The sequence below is a fragment of the Lontra canadensis genome, unplaced genomic scaffold, assembly GCF_010015895.1.
Source record: "Lontra canadensis isolate GAN:19392208 unplaced genomic scaffold, GSC_riverotter_1.0 scaffold4, whole genome shotgun sequence".
NCBI lineage: Eukaryota > Metazoa > Chordata > Mammalia > Carnivora > Mustelidae > Lontra > Lontra canadensis.
The window spans coordinates 43,462,805-43,483,162 of record NW_022630998.1 but is presented as its reverse complement, the minus strand read 5'-3'; the positions used below and the strand labels follow the sequence as shown (position 1 = coordinate 43,483,162).

The following is a 20,358-nucleotide window of genomic DNA, read 5'->3' as shown; positions in this document are numbered from 1 at the left end:
ATTTGATCATCAGTGGCTGGGGTCTGGCAGCCGGAAGGTGATTACAACTATGTCCTGTATTTGTATCAACCTCAATCACTCACTGTCTGCCAATTGAGAGCCTTGGTTCTAATAAGGCGCGCTCAACCCTATATTTAATTTCCATAAATTACTTGTTTATTATCTACACTGCAGATTATCTGCAATACATTTTCTTTGTCCTGGGTCAGCTTCTTCTTCTACTCTTTGCCACTTTCCCAACCACCCAGCTGGTATGTGCCTGCAGAAGAGACAAACTGACCTTGATATTGGTGTGAATCAGTGTTTTTCAGTTGGGACTGGTTTTGCCTCCCAGCAGACACTTTTGGTTGTCACAACTGGCATCTGGTGATAGAAGCCAGAAGTGCTGGTGACATCCTACAATACTCAGGGTCACAACAAAGAATAATCAGGTCCAGAATGTCAGTAGTTTTAAAGTTGAGACATTTCGGCCCACATAAGGATACGGTAAGGAAGCACTTTACAATGAACAAATATATTTCAAATTGAAATATGATTGATTTGGGGGTTATCCTCTGTTTTGGATGCCCTATTCCATAGCTCATCTTCATGGACAATATATACTCAGTATTCCTCAAGCCTTTCCCTGGTAGACATGTCCCCTTCCATAAGCGGGAATGTCTAATGCTGGTCTTGTGTACGGTGGCTGAGGGCATATTTGTAGGCGGTAGAAAATTACGTGAAAAACTGTTCAGAGTCTTAATTAAGAGCGTGGAAAATATTCTGTGTCGGATCTTTTAGACTCCGAGAGGGTAAGACCTCTAGATTTTTTGGTTTCTGCATGTTCACCTAGTTTTTCTATGTTCTTTCTATAACTCAAAGGCCTATTTCATTATCCTCCTTTGACCCTGATTAACTGAGTTACTTGCATGCTCAGACTTCAGTTCTGCACGACTGGACAAATTCTTGGCGTGAAACTTACTTTCTCATTCTCATACTAAAAGTACTGTTAATATTGATAAATTTTAATTGCTTTTCACATTTCTTTCAAGAGTGGCCTTGAAATGCTCTTAAATTTCCATTTGCCTCAACAGCTCTGGAAACAGCATTCTTTCTTTTAAACAAATAAAATACATTTTATTTGGGAAAATTAAGTCAGTACAATGCAAAGTTATAAGCAGGCTCCCTGTAGAGACAGTTTTCATTTTGTGACTGCTTCTGTGCACTCAAGCCCTAGGTAGCTTACTACACTCCTAACTTGAGTCTTCAGTGTCTAAAGGGTCAGCGAAAAGAGCCCAAGGAATGTGATCTTATTAATAGTCCATTTAGGACTGTGGCCACATATCTGGTTCGGAATTGAAATTCGTAACAGCATTCAGGGAGTGGATTGATTCCAGGATCCATGCAGGAGCTCTAAGCCATGCCAGAACACCATAATGGGTCCAAATCCTACCACCATTTAACCAGAACTCTCTCCTGAGAATTTTGGAGTATGAAGAAAAAGCAAAGAGTAGGTCTTAAGAGCAACATGCTGCCATAGACCTATGCTAGCAAAGTACACTTCAAGCTTCTAAATTAGAAGAATGTGAGAGGTGACCACATTTCTTAAACTCACATCTAACCCAAGTTCTGATCTTCTCCCCAGACTCTGGAAACTCTGAAGTTGCTGGGTTTAGAAAGAGAATTATGTAATTTCCCCCCAGCATTTCCAGAAAGCTGCTGACCTCATCTTGGAAAAATGTGTTCAAAATTCATCCTAAGTTGCACCTTCTTGTTGATTCTTTTTGTAGTTGAAATAGAGCAAATGTACCACCATCATTATTTGACATAACTGTGAAATTAATAAGAATAATTAATCATAGGAATGATTTCTATAAAAACTTTTAACCAATTTTTAAACATAGCAGAAACACAAGTTTAAAAGTAAACATGGCAGACATCTTAAGTAAACTCATATCTGAAAAGTTATGAAACAATATATTTTAACCACAGGGATGTGGTGTAACTGGTCCCCATATGGCAATCCAGAGCTGGTAGAGTCAAACTACTAAAACATGGTGGTTATGAGCAGTGATTCGGTGTCAAACAGACCTTTGGTGAAATTCTGGTTTTGCCACTTACTAGCTGAGTGGTCTTTGATAAGTGACTTAAACTTTCTTAGCCTCGGTTTCTTCGGATTTAAAACGGAGATAATAATGGTACTTATCTCATGGACTTTGGGGAATATTAAATATCTTATGTGTAACATAAGATTATTCAGTCTCTCAGTAAATATTAGTTTATATTTATTCTTTTTATGCCACAAGCAAGTAATTATGTTTTGTACATCTGTCTAAAGGACGTAACTTTATGGGGTATCTGGCTGACTCAGTTGGTAGAACATGAGACTCTTGATCTCAGGGTCATGAGTTTGAGCCCCACAGTGGGTATAGAGATTGCTAAAAAAATAAATAATTAGAAAACTTTCAAAAACCATATGTGAAGTATGGCAAGATCATGGTACTTAGTGAGTTTCATTTAATACTAGGGAAAATGTGTAGTAACGTTTTAAAATTTCCTCAATTTTATTTTTTATTGTAGTAAAATATACATAACATAAACCTTACATTTTAATCATTTTTTTACATTTTAATCATTTTTAAGTGTACAATTCACTAGAATTAAGTACATTCACAGTGTAATGTAACCATCACCACTATCTATTTCCAGAACTTTTTCATGATCCTAAACAAAAATTCTGTATCTGTAACAATAATTTATCATTCATCCAGTTATTTTTAAATGATTATTTTATTATTTTTCTATGTAAAGAAAAGCACATTTCCCTTTAATATTATATAAGTATATCATCATTGTAGAAAATAAGAAAACATAGATAAAAATTCTAATTAAATAATATAAAATTTCTCCTTTTTTAAGATTCTACTTATTTATTTGAGAGAGAGAGAGCACGTGCACAACCTGAGGGAGGTGCAGAGGGAGAGGGAAAACCAGGCTCCTCACTGAGCAAGGAGCCTGATGCAGGACTCGATCCCAGGTCCCTGGGATCATGACCTGAGCCAAAGGCAGATGCCTAACTCACTGACCCACCCAGGCACCCCTAAAATTTCATTCTTCAGAAATAAGTACATTGTTATTTTGGTATAACGTGTCACTGCTTTTTTTTTTTTTTCTTGAAAAAAAAAATAAAATGGAATCCTATTATGAACTTTATTTTCTAAAAAGAATCCTTTAGTGTTGCCTGGCTGGCTCAGTCAATGGAGCATGCAACTCTTGATCTCGGGGGGGTTGTAAGTTTGAGGCCCATGTTTGGTGTCTCTACTACTACTACTTAAAAAAAATAAAATCTTAAAGAAAAAATAGAATCTTTTAACTAGGTAAGTACATTTCGGTAAAGGTGGTAAATAACCATGAAAAAGAGAGGCAGAGAAGTATTTCTTTTTTAAAAAGGCTTTGATTGCAGGACCCTTGGTATCTCAGTCAGTAGAGCGTGCAGACTATTGATCTCCTGGTGGTGAGTTTGGCCCAACCTTGGGCACAGAACCTACTTTAAAAAAAAAAAAAAAAAAAAAAGGCTTTGATGGGAAGCCATGGAGGACAAAAGCCAAAATGAGTTGTGTGTATGAAGACCACTGCATCTGAACACTAATTCTTTTTTAATCTACAGCTGTCATGATCCTAAGAATTAATGCAGCAATTCAGCCTAAAGACTAATTGTCATCCTTCACAGTCTCTCAAAATAACGTAAATGAATGAAAATCTTTTTAAAACATAGCACTAAACCAAAACTAATAAAAAAATTACTATCTCAGAAAAGAAATGAATAGAGTGGTGGGGGGAAAAAAATGAACCGGCTTCTCTGAATGTATCTTGTTAGATCATCTGGCCATGTAAAGTACATCAATGTTGCACATATTCAGAAAATAAAATAAAAACATTTTTAAAACAATCTATAAAAATTACAGACTGAAACAAATGAACCTAGCTTGAACTGAACTGAATGAATTGAAACAAATGAACTTAATCTCAAGTCAGTAACATAAAAGTTACAACTAAAAAGATACAAAGAAAATAATTATTTCAAAGGTATACCTTAACAGAACATATTCTAAGAACAAGTACAAAGAAATTGTAACCTATATTCTGCATCTAATTGTTAAAGGCAATATTGATATTATTATTCTGAAACTATTTTAAACACACTATAGATTAATGCAAATAGGTAATTACATTGATTTTAGGAATGAAGGTTTTCAGTGTAAGGAAAACATGTAAAAAATCAAAGAATTTGGGGCACCTGGGTGGCTCAGTGGGTTAAAGCCTCTGCCTTCGGCTTAGGTCATGATCCCAGCGTCCTAGGATCAAGCCCTGCATTGGGCTCTCTGCTCAGCGGGGAGCCTGCTTCCTCCTCTCTCTCTGCCTGCCTCTCTCCCTACTTGTGATCTCTGTCAAATAAATAAATAAAATCTTTTTAAAAAATCAAAGAATTTAAGTAAAATCCTGCAGGATTACATTGTTACAATGTTAATTTTGAATTGGAAATAACACTACTATCAGCATTTTTTTTTCTAATGTACTATAGCTACTATTACTACGAGCTATTGAAAAGGTCTGGGAGCAGTGACATCCCAGTAGCATTAATGCAATACTTGACTCGGGTGACAATCATCATTGAGTGAAACCATTAGCTGAAAGGCAGATGAGAACTTTACCATGAGGGATAATAAGGCTGTCAGCACGACTAATCAATCTTAGCACCTTGAAAGTGAAACAACAGATACCGTGTGCCTCCTGATGTGATGCATTATGAAGCACATGGCATTTATCAAGTATCCTTTTTGGGGGGGAGGGAAGTTGACCCTGAATCTGATCACTTTTTTTTTTTTAAGATTTTATTTATTTATTTGACAGACAGAGATCATAAGTAGTAGGTAGAGAGGCAGACAGAGAGAGAGGAGGAAGCAGGCTCCCTGAGGAGCAGAGAGCCTGATATGAGGCTCAATCCCAGGACCCTGGGATCATGACCTGAGCCGAAGGCAGAGGCTTTAACCCACTGAGCCACCCAGGCACCCCCTGATCACTTTTTTGATCCAACTTTCATTTACAGTAACTATAGGGAATAAAGGAGCAAGTTAAATGACATCATAAGAAAGCAAACATCTTCAGACATTATCTGGTTTCTGCAAATAGTTAATGGGGGGGGGGAAGGGTTGGAGAAGTGATTTTTTTTTTTTTTTAGAAAACAAAAAAAGAGGCTAACAGGCACAATAACCAATCCTATATGTAGAGATTGTTTGAATTCTTATTCTGAGAACTGTAAAAACACAATGTTGACGCAATCAAAAAATTTGATTATAGTCTGGATATTAGACGATGCCAGAGGATTTTTGTTAATTTTGTTAAGTGTGGTGGTGACATTTTCATTATGTAAGGAACTGTCTATTTTTTTAGATATTCATACTGAAATATCATATGATACTTGACATAACACAATGTCTAGGATGCAGTGTAGTTCAGTAAGAATAAAAAGGGGACAGATGATACAAATGTGCCAAAAGTTTTCAGGTGCTGAATCTGGGTATACACACAAGAATCCATCATATAGTCTCTCTACTTTGGAATATATTTGAAATTTTCCAATATAAAAAAATTTTTTTTTCAATACAAAAAATTTTTAATTAAAGACATTTGTATCTGTTCTGATTACTATTGCTGTGTAACACAATACCCCAACATTTATTGGCTTAAATGCAATAAACATTAAATCTTGTATTTTCTCTGAGTCAGAAATTTGGGGAGGCTTTGGCTATGCAGTTATAGTCCCCATAATTTCTCATGTGATTGTTGCCGGAGCTGTGACAGTTGTGGGGAGGGGCAGGTTGGAAAGGGAAGGGAGGCTGGAAGAACTTGAGACTGATCTGTCAGCTCTCTCAATTTCTATTTATAGTCACGAGGCCTCTCTGTGGTCTTGTCATGAGGCTAATTTCACCTTTTTCATACATCATGGCCTCAGGGAAGACAAAATGTTGAGTTGGTAGCTGATGTGTTCAAAAGCTAGTATTCTAGAGAACAAAGTAAAAGCATATTGCCTTTTTTGCCCTCACCTAGGGAATCATGTGGTGTCATTTTCTCTGTTCTCTATTGGTTGAAGCCAAATCAAAAACAGGGTTCACGGATTGCACTTTTGATGTGAGTGCTATGAAATAATTATAGATCTATTTTATTTTATTGAATGACTTATTTATGTATTTTAGAGAAGGGGAAGGGGCAGGCTGAGAGGGAGAGAGTCCCAGGCAGACTCCATGCTGAGCACAAATCCCAACATGGGGCTCGATCCCATGATTCTGAGATCCCAACCCCAGCAGAAACCAAGAATTGGTCACTTAACTGACTGTGCCACCCAGGAGCCCCAAAGAACTTGTGGATATATTTTTAAAACTGCCACATCATCCCATATATCTGATGAACAGTCCCCAACTCAAAAGACCACCAAAGAATTGACAGTTTGTAATGGTAACTCCTACATGGGGACTTGTCTGATTCCTAGGACAATGGAACAACTGATTGTTCCTGAAATTCTGAAATTGCCATATAAATCACAGATTTCTCTAAAACTTTTTAAAAAATATTTTTTTTATTTATTTGACAGAGATCACAAGTAGGCAGAGAGGCAGGCAGAGAGAGAGAGGAGGAAGCAGGCTCCCTGAGGAGCAGAGAGCCCAATGCGGGACTCGATCCCAGGACCCTGAGATCATGACCTGAGCCGAAGGCAGAGGCTTAACCCACTGAGCCACCCAGGCGCCCTCTCTAAAACTTCTTCTTCTTCTTTTTTTTTTTTTTTTTTTTTAATATTTTATTCGACAGAGAGAAATCACAACTAGGCAGAGAGGCAGGAGGAAACAGGCTCCCTGCGGAGCAGAGAGCCCGATGCGGGGCTCAATCCCAAGACCCTGAGATCATGACCTGAGCTGAGGCAGAGGCTTAACCCACTGAGCCACCCAGGCGCCCCTAAAACTTCTTAACTTGATATCTCTCTCTCTTTTTTTAAAAAAGATTTTATTTATTTATTTATTTGACAGACAGAGATAGAGATTACAGGTAGGCAGAGAGATAGGCGGGGTGGGGCGGGAAGCAGGCTCCCTGCTGAACAGAGAGCCCAATGCTGGGCTCAATCCCAGGACCCTGAGATCATGTCCTGAGCCAAAGGCAAAGCTTAACCCACTGAACCACCCAGGCGCCCCAAGAATTTAACTTCTAAGAATATGATCCGTAACAAATAACTTGATATCTCTTGACTTATCTTGGATCCATAAGAGATATTCCACAAATGCCAGTGATATCTGACATCTGCTTGATTTCCTAAAGAAGTTTTTACTGTTTGAATGCACCATTAATAAATAGCAGATGGTGTAACTTTGTGATTTTTCTGAAAGGCCTGCCACAGTTACAGTTTGAAGGAGGAGTGAACCTCTGTATAAAAATATATTCAAGGGGCGCCTGGCTGGCTCAGTCAGTGGAGCTTGCAACTGTTGATCTCAAGGTCGTAGGTTCAAGCTCCACACTGGGTGTAGAGATTACTTAAAAATAAAATTAAAAAATAAAATTAATTAACTTAAATTTTTTAAAAAACAACAAAACAAGAAATTTTGAAGTTGGCAATGATTGGATATAATAGGGAATGAGTTGTTGCATAGGCCAAAGTGCCTATTTTGTTTTTACCTTCTATCAGCTATCTTTGTCCCCAGATTGCCTTTATAAAACCTTTCCTGAGCCACAGAGAAGTAAGAGCATCTCCCTTACATGAAGTATGAGTGTGTCATGCCAAAGCTTTTTATAGAATACTAATGATGTTTAGAATCCAATCTGTTTTAAAATATTTCTGGAGATTAAGGAAAACATACACCATATTTTAAAGTCTATAAGAAACTGCAGATTTTCTTTTTAAATCTTAAAAGCCAAAGATAACCTTACATTATGATATTAGACACTAAAGTTAATTTGTGTAATGTAAATTAATGTCTCATTTTACAAGCTGATAGAAGGGTTAATCAGATAATTACTATAGTTATTCAAAGAAAAATACCTAATATTTTATTTCCCTTAAAAGGAATTTAATATTTTACTATTCAGATATTTTCTTTTCCCTGACAATTATAAGGCACATAAACAATGGGCTAAATATAAATTATGCATATTCATTTGTTCAAGTACTTTATTAATTTTTATTGATGTTACTATATTACTTAAGAACAATAAAATTTCATTGTAGTATTCAAACTCTTCACTAATACAGATTGCCTACCTTTCTAACAATTATATAAATTTCAGGACCTTCACTTTTCCTATTTAGCAGCCTTTACTTACCCAGGGATATTTGTGGAATTGATACTTTATTCCACATACCTTAATCTAATAGCAATAGCTTAAGAACTCCATGTTCCCAATCAGTCAATTATGATGTATCATAGGACATAAAATTTCTTTGGTTCAAAGGCTTTTGACTGAATTCATTTGTGATGTTTATATCCCAGGCCAAAACAAAACAAAAACAAAAACAAAAAACCCTCAGACAAATGAGCCTAGATTGAATGAAAAATCTCTTTACATCCTCTGCACCAGCTTATTTACCTTTAAATCATGTTCTATAAGAAAAATGCTTTCTTTGGAGATGACATATTATTGAAATCAAGAGTAGGGATAAAAGAGAGAGGTACTACGTATATCTTCTTTATTACATTCTTTGCGGAATATGTTCTGACAAAATAGAAGGCATTACAGAAATCATTTGAGGAAGAAATTCTACTCTGCACAAAACTCTCATTGATGTTAGTGGGAGATCTGTGAATGGAACAAATGTTGAACTTGACCCTGTAATGTTTAAATTGCAATCCTCCGTGCTCTTGGCAGAGCCTGGCTTCCCACTGAAAGGCGTTGTAGTCTGTACAGGGATTACACAGCGGGTTAATAGTCTAGCTTTTCGCTTCTTTTGGAGCAACAGATGAAACACATAATACCTTCCTTTAGGGCTATTACAGACTTTTAAACACAAAAGACTTTAGATGAGGTGATGTGAGAAAGTAAAAAAGTGGAGTCTATGGATGGAAATTTATGTTGGTAATGATTTTTAAGCTACCTTCTCTGCCAGTGGCCCAGAAGCATCAGGGAGTCATACATAGATTAAAAGAACAGAAGAATATCAAGATATTAGACACCACTTAGTACATTCGTATTGAAGCCATGCTCACTCTGTTTTTGCCATACTCCATTAGGCCTTCACAAAGAATAATTATCAGCAAGATTCCAATGCAGTGGTTTTTGGTAAAATGAGATGGGATGATTACAAATGAGATTAAGAGAAAACATAGAATCAACACTTCAAAGTAAACTACTGCAGTACCAAATTGGAATGGCTTCTTTTTATTCAATCCCACCAATAAAGATGTAGCTCTAGCTGTCAGTCATGGCTGACAATCATGTCTGCTAGGTAAAAATGAGCATTATGTTATGCAGAAAAGGCCTTAAAACCACCGAGTCTCTACAGATACATTCAGGCACTTGAATAACATCACCAGGGTCCTGTTTTTAATTGTTTATACTTGGTGGAATATTTTTTTCTTGTTTTATATACTTTGGAAGCCCTTTATTTTCTACAATGTAAACACATGGGTTTTATAATAAGGAGAGAAACAAGAAGAAAAGAAAGGGACGGGCTTTTGTTTTAAATGAGCGGGGGAAGAAGACATAGAAACAGGAAGTATTTCAAGATGAAATTAAAACTGCTTTTGTTTTTATTCTACGGAAGGTTGTGAATTATGAAAAAAATCCCCAATGATTAAAAGTGAGAGTGTCAGCTTATCAATGGGTATGGAAAAGCTACTGGTACAGGCATGAAGCATAGTTACAGGACACCACAGAATTTAATGGTTGGCATTGACGCTCTGGCTTCAGGTTGCTGGGTTCATAGTCTAGCTCTACAAATTCCTACCTAGGCGGTCTTGTGCAGGCAGGTTATCGATTAACTGGCAGTATAACTTACTATGCTGAGAAGAAGAAGAGGGAAGTCAGGGCTTGGGAGAAGTCCATGCAGTCCAGGTAGTTCTGCTTGAATCGGCTGTTGAAGTCAGATATTTGCTTTCACAAGTAGTTAAGGACACTTGGGAGCCATGAGCCTCAATATCCTAGGGCAGATTCAGAGGAGCCCTCTGTTCCATTAACCTAGGAGGTCCTGGCACAGCAGGATCCTGTTTCTTTTTTTTTTTTTTTAAAGATTTTATTTATTGATTTGACAGAGAGAGATCACAAGTAGACAGAGAGGCAGACAGAGAGAAAGAGAGAGAGAGGGAAGCAGGCACCCCGCCAAGCAGAGAGCCCGATGCGGGACTCGATCCCAGGACCCCGAGATCATGACCTGAGCCGAAGGCAGCGGCTTAACCCACTGAGCCACCCAGGCGCCCCAGGATCCTGTTTCTTCGAGATAATCAGACTTACTCAAAAACTGAATGCCTCTAGCAGTTTTCTTTTCTTTCCTTTTACGCATTCACAAGTTTGTTGTTTTATGATTTTTTTTTTAATATATGTTCTAGATTTGGGGAGTTTCTTTGTTTTGTCTTGTTTTTACTTTATCCAGTGTCATTCATCTTTTGTTTTTAAGTTTTCCCCCTTATATATATAATATGTTGAAATCAATCTCATTTTCTGGCTTTTAGGAAGGTTTACATATAATTTTTTTTTTTTAATTTTAATTATTTATTTGTCAGAGAGAGAGAGCACAAGTAGGGGGAGCTGCAGAGAGAAAGGGAGAAGCAGGTTCCATGCTGAGCAGGTGCAAAGCTCGATCCCAGGATCCTGGGATCATGACCTGAGCTGAAAGCAGAGGCCTTAACCCACTGAGCCACCCAGGCTCCCCTCTACTTGCTCTTTTTAGTGATTTCTGACTCATTTTTCTCTCTCCTTTCATCCATTGTGTTTTCTACAAATTTATTTCAATCTTTTGAAAAATATTTTGCTTCACTTTCTGGTTTTAGGTTTGGTTTCTTTTTAAAAATTGCTTGTAGCTACTTTTTTCTCTTTTTGTCCTACCTGATCTCATTTTTTTCCCCTATTACTTGTCTTTGGAACACTTGCCAGGAAGCAAGTCCAAGGAAGTGTGAAGAGTGGAGAGAGTTCACATTACAAATAAAGGCAGAATTTCTTCTGCCTCTTCCCCACTCCTATGATTACTTCTGCACTTGACTCCTTGGATCCTTTCACAGGATTCCCTAGCCCTAATAGAACCTCAGTCTGTAACCCTAATGGAATCTGGGAGTTAATTTCACGGCCTTAAACTCATTACATAAACACAATTTTGATTTGCTGGAACAATTTGCTACCATCTCACACTGTTCAGCACTTATTTTAGAATCCTAGTATCTTAAAATCCATGGTTTCCAAAGTACATAACCTTAACTTGAGCACAATGTGGCAAATGCATATCTAGAAGCCTGGTGGTTTGGCCTAGGGGAATATGCCCACAGAGAGGCCCATTAGTGTTTGTCCAGCCCTGATCCTTTCCAGTTGGTGTTATTGAGTTTCCCTATAGACAGACATTCATGGAGCAGCAGCACCCGAAAGACTGGTTTCTGCGAGCATTTTAAGGTGGTGTTTTGTTTTTTTTTTTAAAGCTTGATTTATTTATTTGAGAGAGAAAGCATGCACATGCAAGCAGGGGGAGAGGCAGAGGGAGAGAGAGAGAGAAGCATACGCAGGGTTCAATCTCATGACCCCAGGATCACGACCCCAGGATCATGACCTGAGCTGAAGTCAAGAGTGGCCACCTAACCAACTGAGCCACCCAGGCGCCCCATAAGTTAATTTAATTCCAATTTAGTTGTCATCAGAATGGCTCGGTTCCCTATCTATCAAAGTCATAGGATCCCCTTTTGATATGTCTCACTGGGGTCCCTTTTGCTCATTGAGAGAGTTGAAAAAGAGCTATCTCCCCAACTCTAATGAAAACAAAAGCTGAGTAGACTTTCAGTTACCTTGTTTTGTTTTATAACAAAGTTTATTTATTTATTTTGGTAACTTCCACACCCACTGTGGGGCTTGAACTCACAAGCCTGAGATCAGGAGTCACAATCTCTTGCAACTGAGCCAGCCAGGTGCTGCAAGCTATCTTGGTTTTTAAATGAGGTTGTTCTCTACTTGCTTTTTAAAGCCATTACATATTTCAAATGTTTGTTGGCTCTTTGTATTATGTATGTGTGTTTGTGTGTGTGTGTGTATGAGCTATTGATTTATGTCTCTATAAATACTTCTATGGGATTATTATTTTCTTCTAGATTTATAAGAACCTTTTATATAGTATAAATATTAGCTATTGTTTCTCATATATGTTGTATATTTTCTCCAACTGTCATTTGTCTTTTAACTTTGTTTAAAATGGCTTTGGCCAACGGAAGTTTTATGAATTTGGTTAGTTCTGCCAAACTTTTCTTCGGTGGTTTCTGGTTGTTCCATGTTTGGATTACTGTGTGGTGGCAGTGTGTTAGAGAAGAACACATACTGAAATGGGGGAGAACTGTGTTCTAATTATGGTTCTACCTCTAACCAGTACTATGACTTTGGGAAAGTCTTCAAATCCAAGCTCTCTCACCTATAAAATACAGCTGAACTAGAAACCAGATGACCCACCTCTTAAGGTCCCTTCATGCTTGTTCAAACACTACTAAAAATGTTTGGATTCTAGAGTTTAAAAAGCTTATTATCTTTAAGTAGGTCAAAGATTCTCCCTAAATTTAACACTTCTAATTTGCCTAGCAACATTTCATGGTGTAAAATCTAACCAGTGTCTGAATAATAAAGCTTCTGAGTTTTGGACAGCTGAATTAATGACTTGAATTTTTATATAAAATTTGATGAGTTTATACCTACCTCCTCTTTTAGGTTATAGACTTTATATAAAATAGACCATGCGGGTGCCTGGGTAGCTCAGTTGGTTAAGTGTCTGCCTTCGGCTTGGGTCATAATCCCAGGATCCTGGGATGGAGCCCCACATCGGGCTCCCTGCTCTGTGGGGAGTCTGCGTCTCCCTCTGCCTCTGCCTCTCTCTGTCTCTCATGAATAAATAAAAAATCTTTAAAAAAAAAAAGGAAAAAAAGTAAATAGACTGTGCATTTAATAGGTAATCTAAAGTATGCATAGTATAGAGCCACTATGTCAATGGACATAGAATATGGCTTATGATATTTTATTGATGATAATAATGAAATGTATTACTATTAATATAATAAAAAAAGACAGTGTTTATTTATGTAATATTTATAGTGTGTTTTCATTTACCTCATCTCATTTACTGCCCACAATAACCCTATGAGATAAGTTATTATCTTTCCATTTTATAGATCATGAATTATTGCACAGAGATTAAATCATTTGTCCAAGGTTATCAGCTAGTAAATGCTAATATCAGTGCCAGAACTTTTCTGAAAGATGACAGGATTGATGACAAAGAACTTATAAGCTAAGGTTTCATTATGACAGAAGGCAAACTGGAAATATCAGTTAGCTATGAGGTAAGTGACTGGAAATCAGGTAAATGAAATAAAATATCAAGAATGAAAAAGAAAAATTGTGTTGAAATTATCAAATAAAATATTTGAAAACTATTTCTTCCTTACAAATATATTCCTATGTAAAGAATTACAAATCCTTTGGAAGGAAAGTGACTTTTCTATAAATAGTTTGGCATGGTATATAGCAGGAAATATGAAAAATATACAATAAAATATTTTATATGAGAAAACATAATCCCTCAGAGGCAGTTTCCAGAGGTAGAAGGAAGACAAATTTTGTATCTATTTTAGAGGAAAACTAGAAACTAAGAAAACTAAACTACTACATGACTGATCTGATGGTTGACATAAATTTAATGCAGAAAAATAAAGGGATTGAGCTAAGGAAAACAGAAGATAGAAGAAACATTTTAAAATATGCTATTATTAAAAAATATGCTATTTTTAGCTCAACATTTCTGAAGGAAAATTTGTACTCAATTCTCAGAAAATACATCCCCCCCCCAAGTGGAAGGAAGTATGAGTTTTAAAGTATATCTAGAATTATTTTAGAAAACCCAGTTGAGAAGTTTCATTTTCTTAATACTGATTAAACTCGATTTAAGTGAGATTTCTCCAGTTATTCTGATGATACTGTTATCATCAACAAAAGAGATGATTTACTTTGAAATAGGAATGGTATGCTGCTTAGCTAAACAAGTTTTTATGATACATAGTTGCCATCTAGAGCAGGGCATTTAGCCTCACACTACATCTCAGATCATGCTTCACATTCATGTATTGGCTATTTTCATACTTGATGCTAAACAGTCTTTTTAAAAAAATACTATAGAAAAATATATAGTGTGCATGTGACTAGGAAAACAGTTTTGTTACCCAAAGAAAAATGGTATTCTTAAGTGAAAGCCTGCACTGAAAGGCAATAAGCAGCAGTATTTAAGCTTTTTTTGTTGATTAATACTGTTATGATTTAGAAGAAGTGTGCATGTTATAGTATGATTGACATAGATTATGATTCATACCAGGGAAGCTATGAGAGGGGAAGTGATCAGAAGGAAATAGTAAAGTTGGAAATGATGAGGGACACTATTTGTTTTAGTTGGTCCAGGACAGTCATGGTTTTACATTTGTTGTCTCTGGATAATTGTTATTAATATGTGCTTTTCCTCTCAAAAGTATTCTAGTTTTAATAATACACTATCTGGCCATCTTAGAAGTGATGCAAGCATGGTACATATTATCAGTGCATTTTAAAGTGAACTACTTATAATAGTTAACACTTTTATGTGCCAAACACTGTGCTAAGCAGTTTGTGAGCATTGTCCTATGTCATCCTCCCAATAATCTATGAGGCAGTTAGTATTGTAGTCCCCATTGTAGAGATGAAGAAGCTCAAGTTTATGTTTATGGATGTTCAGGAACTTGCCCAAGGTCACTCAGTAGCTAAGTTTCTAATTCAGGCTGTCTTGTTTCAGAGGTCACATATAAAATCACCGTGCATTATTTATTTTCTCTCCACTTTAAAAAAAACTCATAAGACATCTGAAAGAAATTTAATTCCGATAGGCTATAAAATGTATAGGATGGAAAACAGAAGATTATCAAGCATATACTAGCGCAAAAAACTTGAAAACTTTTCATAAGATTTTCACAAGAGGCAGACTTACTTCTGTTTCAAAAAATATTATTGAAAATATGTCAGAAAGGCATGCTACAGGAGGAATGATTCCACTCCCAAAGTATTATAAACTCCTTAATTTTGGTTCCTGCATGTATTGCCTCTTTTGAACCCAAGTGTCCTTTTCCCACACTCTTGGTACCCTAACCTCCTGCCCTCTCCCTATCAAGGGGCTAAGATGGAAGTGAAAATAGGGAAGTCAATCCTTACTAAAACTACATGTTATAATGCCTTTTGATCTAGTTGCTCTAATGCTTCTAGACTTTTAAAAACTCTAGCTCTGTTCTAGATTAATTTTCCCCTAATGATACTGTGACAAAGACTTTGGTTTTAGATAACCAATTCTTCACTAGGTTTTGAGAAAGAAAGAAAAGAAGAATGATCATCTGGAATGTCCCTTTGCCCTCTACATATTTTCTTTCACAGTGCCTCTGCATAGCTGCCTGGCTGATATAGGGAAGTGACAGGGGAACCCTTTTTAAGACAGTAGATAGGCTCTTTGCGGAGACTTTTTTTTTTTTCCTTGATGAATGCTGTGTGCATTCCCTGGAATGCTTAAGACCTTAAGACTTTCCTTCAGATATGTGGCTTATCTGTAGCATCTCCTCTCGTGAGCCCAGCCACTGGGAAGGGGAATCCCAAAGAAAGAATTCCCTGCCTTTCACAGAGAATTATTTAGAGAATCACAATGGGGAAGATGAAGCTAGAGTATCAACAAATTTATTAGCTTTCTCTCTAAGGTGGTTCTGGAGTTCGGTTAATTATTACGGAATCACAGTTAGGCAGGCTTCTTGAAGGTGGGGCTTTAGTTTTCTTTTTAATCATAATTGAAATGTTAAGTCCATCTTAGTTGAACTGTGAGAGGATTTTCAAAGGAAATTAATCTATAAAGCACAGAACAAGAATGCCTTATAATAAAAGAACAAATGGAATATTTGGCTACATCTGTATGTGCTGCTCATATGATTTAGAACTAAATAAGTCAGTGATGAATAACAAAGATGAATCATTATTTCTGATTACTGAATACGCTGGTCATATATATCTGTCATTTCACCCTTCTGTATGAGCACAGACACCGAATTCCTGCTGAAGATACTTTAAAAGGCATCATTAAAGAAACATTTGTCAAAATGCATAATATTGGTAAGTGTATCCTGGCTTCCAGCCGCTTTGGTTCAGTGCTTTGGGGCTCATTCTTGCAGTACACGTAGTACTTACTTAACAATCAAATGAGAGGCACTTTATTATCTGTATTTCTCTTCACATATTTCCCCAAAGAATGGAACCATATTTCCCTCTCCTACCTTTTCAGCATCAGCATATGCTGTCTCTATATTCCCTCCCATCAAAAGCTGCTTTTGGGAAGCAATCTGATGAATTAGGTATAAATGACTAATAAGGCTTAAATATTACCTTTCCCAGGATTATGGCTTTGTGCTAGAGAAATAAAAGACTCAAAGGGATTAACTCCCGCAGCAAAATTTTAGGTGAGTTGGAGGAGGGGCTTTGGTTATAAAAACTTTTCCAGCCTAAATGGGAATTGGCCAGATTGGACCCCAGTGGGAGTTTAAGTAGGGATGGGAAAAAAGTTAGGGCCCAGGCAGGTCCTAACCTAGGGACTGGTCTGGTCCCATTAAGTTTGGGGAGGGGTGGTGGCAGTTAGGCTTACGTACATCTGTGATGCCACATTTAAAGGAATCTTGAACTAACCTGGGACTAAATACAATACTGAAATTCCAGATTCTATCTGGTCTTATACTGGTATGGGAGATACTCCATCCTGGGATGCTTCAGTAGAGTGACCCTTTGAGTTCAGGGCTATGCTACTGAATTTGGTCAAACTCAAGCCAGGTGTTTGTTTTGTTTTTTTTCTGTTTAAGATTTCATTTATTTATTTGACAGAGACACAGGGAGAGACACAGTGAGAGGGGGAACACAGCAGAGAGAATGGGAGAGTGAGAAGCAGGCTTCCCATCAAGCAGGGATCCCAATGTTGGGCTATCCCAGAACCCTGGGATCATGACCTGAGCCCAAGACAGATGCTTAATGAGTGAGCCACCCAGGTGCTCCTCAAGCCGGTTTTTGAAAGGGGAGCAGGAAATCCTTCTTGTGAGATTAAAAATACCATAAACAATATACCAACTTTAGATTTTATACAATGGCTAAGATTCATATTCACATAAGATGGCTTAACTAGCTTGGTGTTACTATTACACCTGGTTGTCATTTCATTTCCTAGCTGTAGTTAAATGTTCTCTTACCTCCACTCCAGCACTGAGTAAACCTGAACACTTTGGTACTATTTGGGAGCCTTCAACTTCAGCTCTACCCTAAAGAACTACCTGTGTTAATTCCAGCAGTTCTGGAAGTAGTTAAAATGCTGTCACACTAACAGAATGTCTTGAACACCTTTGGAGTTATTTCAAGTGTTTTCACTAGCGTACAACTCACTTTGGTAAACAGTTCTTTGATGGACTTTATGAACTTCCTTTGGATACAAGCCAAAAATTATCTATAGGGCACACAGTTCTTTATTCAAACTTGGTAATAAATAATTATCTCTGGAACACAGACGGAAGAACTGAAGCAATGACTTCGGGGACACAGAGACTAATTACCATCATTGTACAGGGTTAAGCACAGCAGAGACTGGGGGCGGGGAATGGTTTCTTCCGTATCTATTACGTTCCTTGTCTGGTAAAACAAGGCCGTCTTGTCTGTTAACATATTTAAAGCAGTAACTGCAAAAAACTGTGCAATGTTATGGTTGAAGCGTTTTATGCCATATGTGTTGATGGAATGCTTAAGAGTCTCTCTCCGCAATAAACGCAAACCCTGCCAGACTGAATTATTAGGGCCAGCGCAATTCAAGACTGCACCACCGAAACCGCTGGGGTTGGAAGCCTACGTCGCATTCCGAGTGTGGCCAATGCTTCCTCTAACAAAGGCACTATCTTGAGGCAATTTCGCGGGCCATTTTTCCCCCTCCCCGCGCCAGCTTTGTCTCCTCGCCGGTGTGAGGCTGAGACTTGGAGGAGCCCCAGCTGCTTTGCTGCGCGAGCAAGCTCCGAGCGAGGGCCGGCGTGGGAAGCTTCACAGAGCCGCCGCTGTGGTTTCCTGCAAAGCGAGCGTGCCATTAGAGGAAGTTGGAGTGCTGCAGTTGAGATACCTGCAGCCTTAAAATCGGGGCTGCACTTGAACCCTTTGCACCGATTTCTGTCTTAGAGAGAAGCTCAGTCGGCCGGGACGTAAGAGGCTTGGGGGCGCTCAGTCTCCCGGGCTGGGCGCAAAGGAGTCGGGGTCCGCATCGTTAGCGTCCTCTACCTCGGGCGGCTGGGGGGCTGCAGGCAGGCCTCCCCCGGCCTAGGCCTGAGCGGGCCTAACGCCGCGTCTAGCACGCGAACCCCCGCCGCCGTCCCCTCCCCCCCCCCGACCCCGGGTCCGCCACCGCCCCCTACCGCCCCCCACCGCCCCCCACCGCCCCCAGCCGCCACCGCGGACGTCTGCCCGCGCCGCCCCCGCGCGCAGTGACTGGCTCACGCCGGCCTCCGGCCCTGCTGTTGGCGGTTGGGGAGAAGCCGGCGGGAGGCCGCCCCGCCCCCGCCTCCGCCGCGGAGGAGCGGCGCGCAGTCTCTTCCCCCTCACCAGCGGGGCGGTGGCGCTGTTGCTGCCGCGGCCTGAGAGGCAGTAACTCCCCTCCGCCCCTGCTCCCTTCCTCCTCCTTTCTCTCCTCTCCCTCCCTCCCCTCCCCACCCCTCCCCTCGCAGTCTCTCGCTCGAGTGAATGTGGCGCGGCGGCGCGGGACGCAGCCTCGGCCCCTGCCGCGGCCCCGCAAGCTCGTGAGGAGACCCAGCCGCCGCCTGCCCCCACCCGCTGGGCTTCCCGGGGGAGCCACCGCCGCCTGGGAAGAAGAACGAGGAGGGGAGCGAAGGGACGGCGGCGGGAAAACGGGAGAGGGAGAAGAGGGTTCGAGGGCGACTGGGCAAGGCGGAGAGGGACGGACGGAAGAACGGACGGCCCGACGGACTGCCCGGGGAGGGGGCCGCCATCGAGCTTGCCCGGCCCCTCGGCTCCGGCCCGGGGCGGCCGCGGCGGCGGCGCGGGCGAAGGGCGCGGCAGGCGCTATCGAGACAATAACCCCGCCGCCCGGCTCTGGGGGCGGCGGCGAGGAGGAGCTGGCGGCCTAGCGCGGCCGAGGCTCGCCCAGCGCCCCGGCGGCATCTTGGTCCCCGCCGGCCGGCCTCCGCCGCCGTCGGGTGTGCGGGGCGCGCCGGGCGCCCGGAGCTCGAGGCTCTCCGCGGACGCCCCCTGCCCTCCCCCTCCCCGGTGCGCGCGGAGCTGGTTTTCCGGGTTCCCCTGGACCGAGCTGGATCCTGCTTCTGCGCCAAGGCAGGAAGTGAGTTTCGCACGGTAATTCCGGGCGGTGTCACGAGTGAAAAGTTTTTTTTCGGCGGAGATCCTAGTTGGGGCTGGGAAACTCCTGTCTTAAGTTGAGACCAGGAAACCAGCCCTCTTCCCAACCCCCTACGCCGAACCACCTACTCGTCCTACTGCGGGAGGCCACTCCACATCCGCTCTCACTGGAGAGAGAAATTCGGCTGGATCCAAAGTGACTAATGAAGGGAAGGAAATCATGTCTGGCGAAGCCTTGAAAGAGCTACCCTGAGACACTGCCCGACCGAAAGGTAATTTTCTCCACAAGTGAAGAGCTCTTGGGCCGGGAAGGAGAGGTACTTCAGGTTTTCTCACTTTTCCCCCACTTGCTCTAGATTAATCTTTCGTAGTGTCGAAGTGGATAGTCTTTCAATTGCTAAATAGTAAGTAGAACTGATTTTTTCCCCCTTCTACCATCTGGACTGTGGTTACTTTAGAAGAGGTTGTAAGAATGCGGTGAGACGAAAAGTTTAAAGCAATCGGAAGAAAGAGTGCCTTTGTTCAGCACTAGGTCCAGAAGTTTTAGTTTCCTAAAATATATACAATGTATATATTTTATTTATTAAGTTATCGAACCTGGCAACTCCGGTTTTGGAAAAAAGTTAGGTCGCTGCAGCGAGGGATTTACTGTTGTTGAGATGGCTGCCACATTTGTTTATACTGTTGCCGATTATTTGACTTTTGCGTGAATTGTATATAGAGGTTTTGTTT

The 20,358-nt window shown here is 40.1% G+C and overlaps 1 protein-coding gene across 11 annotated transcripts in view; it reads left to right on the top strand.

Moving 5' to 3' along the window:
* The first annotated feature begins 18,960 nt into the window (after positions 1–18,960).
* ERBIN (erbb2 interacting protein) overlaps positions 18,961–20,358 on the top strand; it is a 124,250-nt gene continuing 122,852 nt past the window's right edge. For 9 of the 11 annotated variants that reach the window (XM_032849509.1, XM_032849458.1, XM_032849524.1 and 6 more), the window contains exon 1: positions 18,962–19,898. The gene's annotated coding sequence lies outside the window, so the exon portion shown is untranslated. Of the gene's footprint in view, positions 19,899–20,358 lie in introns of all 11 variants that reach the window. The other 2 variants (XM_032849491.1, XM_032849483.1) reach the window with 2 other exon arrangements.